This window comes from Schistocerca nitens, chromosome 4, assembly GCF_023898315.1.
Source record: "Schistocerca nitens isolate TAMUIC-IGC-003100 chromosome 4, iqSchNite1.1, whole genome shotgun sequence".
NCBI lineage: Eukaryota > Metazoa > Arthropoda > Insecta > Orthoptera > Acrididae > Schistocerca > Schistocerca nitens.
This window is the reverse complement of record NC_064617.1, coordinates 331,186,109-331,191,988: the sequence shown is the minus strand read 5'-3', so window position 1 is coordinate 331,191,988 and position 5,880 is coordinate 331,186,109. Positions and strand designations below refer to the sequence as shown.

The window sequence follows — 5,880 nt, the reverse complement described above, 5'->3', positions numbered from 1 at the left end:
CAGCTCACATATGTAGCAAGAATTATGAAGGTACGAGTGGAGGCATGGAGGCTGCCGCTGCTGTGAAAATGTTTAGCAGATCAGAAAAAGAACGGGGAGTATTTTACACAAAATTCCTTGGAGATGGGGACTCCAAGGCATACAAAAGTGTTACAGAATCCATGCCATATGTCAATAAGACAATAACTAAACTAGAATGTGTCGGTCATGTTCAGAAACGAATGGGCACTCGTCTAAGGAAACTGAAACAGAATCTGAAGGACAAAATTTTGTCAGATGGTAAAACCATTAGAGGTCGCCTGTCAGATAAAATTATAAATGAATTACAACAATACTATGGTATGGCAATAAGAAATAATGCAAATAATTTGCAGGAAATGAGACAAGCTGTATGGGCCACATATTTACATCGATCATCAACTGATGATAATCCTCAACATTTTGCTTGTCCAGATGGTCCTCAGTCATGGTGCAATTATAGAAAATCTCAAGCTACTGGGGATCCTTATCACCATAAAAATTATATTCCATTGGCTGTTATGGAAGTAATTAAACCAATATATAGAGACTTGGGGCATCCTGATCTTCTGCGAAAATGTCTTCATGGTTGTACCCAGAATCAAAACGAGTCGTTCAACAACCTCATTTGGACTCGTGTACCTAAGAATGTATTTGTTGGGATAAAAACATTGAAATGGGGAGTCAGTGATGCTGTTATTTCATTCAATGATGGTCATATGGGTAGGCTAAAGGTCATGGCAAGGCTCGGCATTGCTCCTGGTATCAACACCATCAGAGGTCTTCAGCTTCTGGACAGCGTGCGAGTAAGGAAGGCTCAGTATGCAGCTGAATTTAATACAAAAAAAGCAAGGGCAGCAAGGAGAAGAAAGCTTCTAGGTGAAGAAGAAGAACTAGAAGATGACCCTGATTACTCTGCTGGACACTTTTGATAATAGAATAAAAGGTATTTGTGAATTTTCATAATAAATTACTTTAATCGCATTTTCTGGCATTTGACATTTTTAGTGTTACATGTACCTTTATCTCATAAACCACTCAACCAACAACATTCAAATTTTCAGAAATGCTGCAAAACAGTTCAAAGAGGCCACTGAACTAGAATCATGACAAGAACTGGCTTATTCTCTGAACTAGGGAAGTTTATGTTATACTTTTTCCAATAAAAAATGGCTTAATGGTAAAAAATTCATAAATACTATACCAACAAAAAGAAAACATTGGTTCTAGTTCAGTGGGCTCACAATATATGCTGAAAACCTCTGCCAGAATTTCAAAGTTCTGAAGATAATAGTTCCAAAGAAAAAGGTACACAAAGTTAGCAAATTTAACATTGGCGAGATAGGGCATTCCAACTCCCCTTAAACACAAAGGTACATTTAACACTTATATTCCACTGATTGAAGATGGATGGTTCATACTGTGATAAATAAAGTACTTTGCCTGTTACTGATGTTGAAGGTGGCGTCAGGCGGTGCTGCGTAGTAACATTGCGCTTGTACGGCTGTTGATGTACATAGTTCTGTCGTCCTCTTGGTGGCGACGATAAAATTGCACATTTTTGAGCTATTAATTTATTGCCGTACAGCGCCAATCATGTAGAACTCGCCCGAGGCCAAAATCCAGTCTTGCAGTTAAATTCGGTGCCTCTAGTACTTGACCAACGTAATGCGTGTTCACCACTTGCAGGGCAGCTACCGACTGTGTGAGCCACTTGCGCGCCAAATCTCACTCGCGCGCCCCACCACCTTTTTCATTCCACCACAGAACGGAGTTCCGTTCTACCTATGATCCCTACACCTTTTCAATTAAATGATGACTAACTGAAACCCTCAGCTGCCGACAGGTGGTGTTGATTTACCTCGATGTGGACAGCCGAAAATGTGTGCCCCGACCGGGACTCGAACCGGAGATCTCCTGCTTACATGGAAGACGCTCTATCCATCTGAGCCACCGAGGACACAGATGAATACCCCGACTGCAGGGACTTATCCCTTGCACGCTTCCCGTGAGACTCACATTCCCAACTGTCCAAAATTCTACATATGCATTATACCTTATAGACATTTGCCCAAACTCTTACGGGAATCGCCAAAACGTGCGCGAGTAATGAGTTAATGGGGAAATGTCTATAAGGTATATTGTATATGTAGAATTGTGGACAGTTGGGAATATATATATACCTTTTCAATTTACACTTCTGCTTACAAAAACCCTAAGTATGAACCATCTACAATTGCATGACAGCATATACTTACAAAATTGACATAATTAATTACAGTTGTACTTGAAATATTAGATAATTATTTACAAAATATGTTTTAATACATTTATTCCGCCTACGTTCAAAAATGGTTCAAATGGCTCTGAGCACTACGGGACTCAACTGCTGAGGTCATTAGTCCCCTAGAACTTAGAACTAGTTAAACCTAACTAACCTAAGGACATCACAAACATCCATGCCCGAGGCAGGATTCGAACCTGCGACCGTAGCGGTCTTGCGGTTCCAGACTGCAGCGCCTTTAACCGCACGACCACTTCGGCCGGCATTCCGCCTACGTCAAAGAGGTTATTTTAAACAGATAAACTACACTTAACGAAAGCTTACTCTCGTTATAGTATTTTCTTACTTTTTCAAAATTATTATGGAACAAGAAAATTTTAAAATATACAGATTAATGGCAGTATATATTTACAATTACAAGTTTCAGGTACCAGCTGCGTCTGCGCAACGGAAGTCTTCGGGAAATTTCGCATGTTGCCGGAGGACGGGACTGGAAGTGCCATCGGCGGCGACTATTTCTGTCGCCCACGGAGTTACCGTCTGTGTGACACCGCGACCCCGCCATCGATCTGTTCCAATTTATAGCTTTCGGAGACCTTGCTCCCTTTCTGACGCAACAGATGGCGCTTCTAGACTCCAGGCGTTTCTAATTAACTTCCCTATCGCTTTTATAGGTCGTTTTGCTTCCCGTTCGTTCTGGGAATTAATAGTGCAACGGAAACGCTATTTCTTGTAGGATACTATTCTGTGCTTCAAGTCAGTCTTGGACTTTTTATTTCACCGTGAGTCACGCAAGGAGGTATTCAAGAATCGAATAACCTAGAACTCAAAACAACGGCTCTGCAAATGTCACGTGACATCAGGGCCGAACCTGACAATCAACAAAGCTGTCTGTGGTAATGTCCACGAAGAGGCCGGTCGTAACCACATATCGGTCAGCTGACACTTTTCACTATATTATGGCGTATAAATTAACACGTGAACCATTTTAAATCATCTGTGACCGCCTTTTTATTCGTACCAAAATACCAAGCGAGGTGGCGCAGTGGTTAACACATTGGATTCGAATTCGGGATGACAACAGTTCAAACCCGGGTGCAATCATCCTGGTTTAGGTTTTCCGTAATTTAGGGAAATCACTTCATGCAAATGCCGGGATGGTTCCTCTGAAAAGGTACTGCCGACTTCCTTCCCCATCCTTCCCTAATCCGATGGTGCCAATGACTTCGCTGTCTTGTCGCCTCCCTCAAATCAACCAGACAACCAGTTGCACAAGAATCGCGCTGTAGGAATGGAACTACGAAAACAGTTGGCGGTATTTACTTGAGTCGAATCGACTGAAGAATAAGTACTGCATATACCAAATAAACTACTGTTTTCTCAAGAGCCGGCCGGAGTGGCCGAGCGGTTCTAGGCGCTGTAGTCTGGAACTGCGCGTCCGCTACGGTCTCAGGTTCGAATCCTGCCTCGGGCATGGATGTGTGTGATGTCCTTAGGTTTAAGTAGTTCTAAGTTCTAGGGGACTGATGACCTCAGAAGTTAAGTCCCATAGTGCTCAGAGCCATTTGAACCATTTTTTTTGGTCAAGAAATAATATAAACTAAAACTAAAAACTCCTCCCGCACAGGCCATGAAGGCCCAAAGGAACCGACTGGGCGCAGTGTCTTCCTTAGCCCACAGGGGTCACTGGATGTGGTATGGGGGGGCATGTGGTCAGCACACCGCTCTCCCGGCCGTATGTCAGCTTCCGAGACCGGAGCCGCTACTCCTCAATCAAGTAGCTCCTCAGTTTGCCTCACAATGGCTGAGTGCACTCCGCTTGCCAACAGCGCTCGGCAGACCAGATGGTCACCCATCCAAATGCTAGCCCAGCCCGACAGGGCTTAACTTCGGTGATTTGACGGGAACCGGTGTTACCACTGCGGCAAGGTCGTTGGCAGCAAGACATAATATAAAGCCGGAAAATAAAATAGGACAAAAAATGACTTATACAAATACTTCAAGGGTTTTAAATTGGCACAAAAAGTGGACACTTGGGTACAAATACACTGCGTGACAAAAAAGTGAAGAACCCAGCAGGAATAGTTGAATATTAAAGTAGCTTCGTCCACGTGCACACAATCGGCGGCTATTACAATGTTCAGAGTTGCAATGATCTGTGACATGTAGAACAGGCACCAGAGTACATTAGTATTTCCAGAATAAGATTTTCATTCTGTGGCGGAGTGTGCGCTGGTATGAAACTTACCGGTAGATTAAAACTGTGTGCCGGACCGTGTCTCGAATTACGGACCTTCGCCTTTTGCGGGCAAGTGCTCTACCGACTGAGCAACCGAAGCACGACTCACGACCCACCCTCACACCTTCAATTCTGTCGATTCTACCCTGTCCGCACGCAGTTTTAATCTACCAGGAAGTTTTACATCGGAGTTGCTCCTGTTTAGTGTTGTCACCAGGCCTGGTAGAGTATACAAGGGCTGTAAACAGCGTCAGATGTTGAGTAATCACTGCGAAACACTTGGAGGTGCCGCACGCTCGTGTGAGATAGCGTAGTCAGCCCATGACAGTTCAAAATGGGCCTCATTCCCGTTTGCCCGCTGGTCTAATCGTGCGTTATCCAGATTTCTGGGGCATTCCGATGTGACAGTAGCCCATTGTTGGATGACACGGTAACGTGAAGCCTGGCACACTCGTCGTTATTGGCCGGAGACTAGCAGTAGTCGTCACCAGGGAATTACCGTCCCATGGATAGGCTGCGTTTGAAGTGATGCTACGATCGAGAAGCACGGACTGCTGATACGTGATGCCACATTGTCTTCAGCATGAAATGTGGCTCTGCAGTATCCTAGATAACCATCTTCGGCGAGTGCTGTGATGACATGGATAGAGGTCCCATTGTTCTATTGTTTTTAAGTATCATTGTTTTGAAGTATCACATATTTGTTATTCCTGGGCTTATAGTGTTGGGAGCCGTTGGGTGTGAGTGCACTTCACGGCTGATACTGACTGAGGAAACTGTGACGCTACGGCACTGACGCCCTTCGTCGTATGTTACATCTCATGTAACTGTATCGTGGTACCATTTTTCAGCAGGACAATGCCCGTCCATATGTTAAGTGTTTCACTGTCAGTGTGATGATGAGGTACTCTGATCCCCAGAGCTATCTTCTACGTAGCGTGTGTGAAAACAGCTCGGAGGTCAACTCCGCCCCAGCGCCAGTAATCCACGATATCAAGCACCACTTGCACAATAGTTGTTGGCCAGCTTTCTTCTGAAAAAAGTATAACCACTTTGAAACCGTTATGAACCAAATCAGTGCATGCCGGAGGAGGAGCAAGGTCATACTGATCAGTGGGTTCTTTCTGATAAGTTGTGAATGTGGCTCGATTTTGTACCCGGTGAAATAGCATCACATATCAGCTCAACCAGTAAAGTTTTATTTTGGTTCTTCCTTCTGTTGTTGGTACTTCAATTTTTTGTCAGACAGTTTAATATCTTCATCCTTTACTGCTTTCCATGTCTAAAAAGCCGTCTCAGCGTGGAATCCATGGAATCTGAATGACATATTGTAGTGCAG

At 43.9% G+C, this 5,880-nt stretch overlaps 1 pseudogene; it reads right to left on the bottom strand.

Moving 5' to 3' along the window:
* Window positions 1-4,122: 4,122 nt before the first annotated feature.
* Window positions 4,123-4,240, bottom strand: LOC126254236 (5S ribosomal RNA; annotated as a pseudogene).
* Window positions 4,241-5,880: the final 1,640 nt, after the last annotated feature.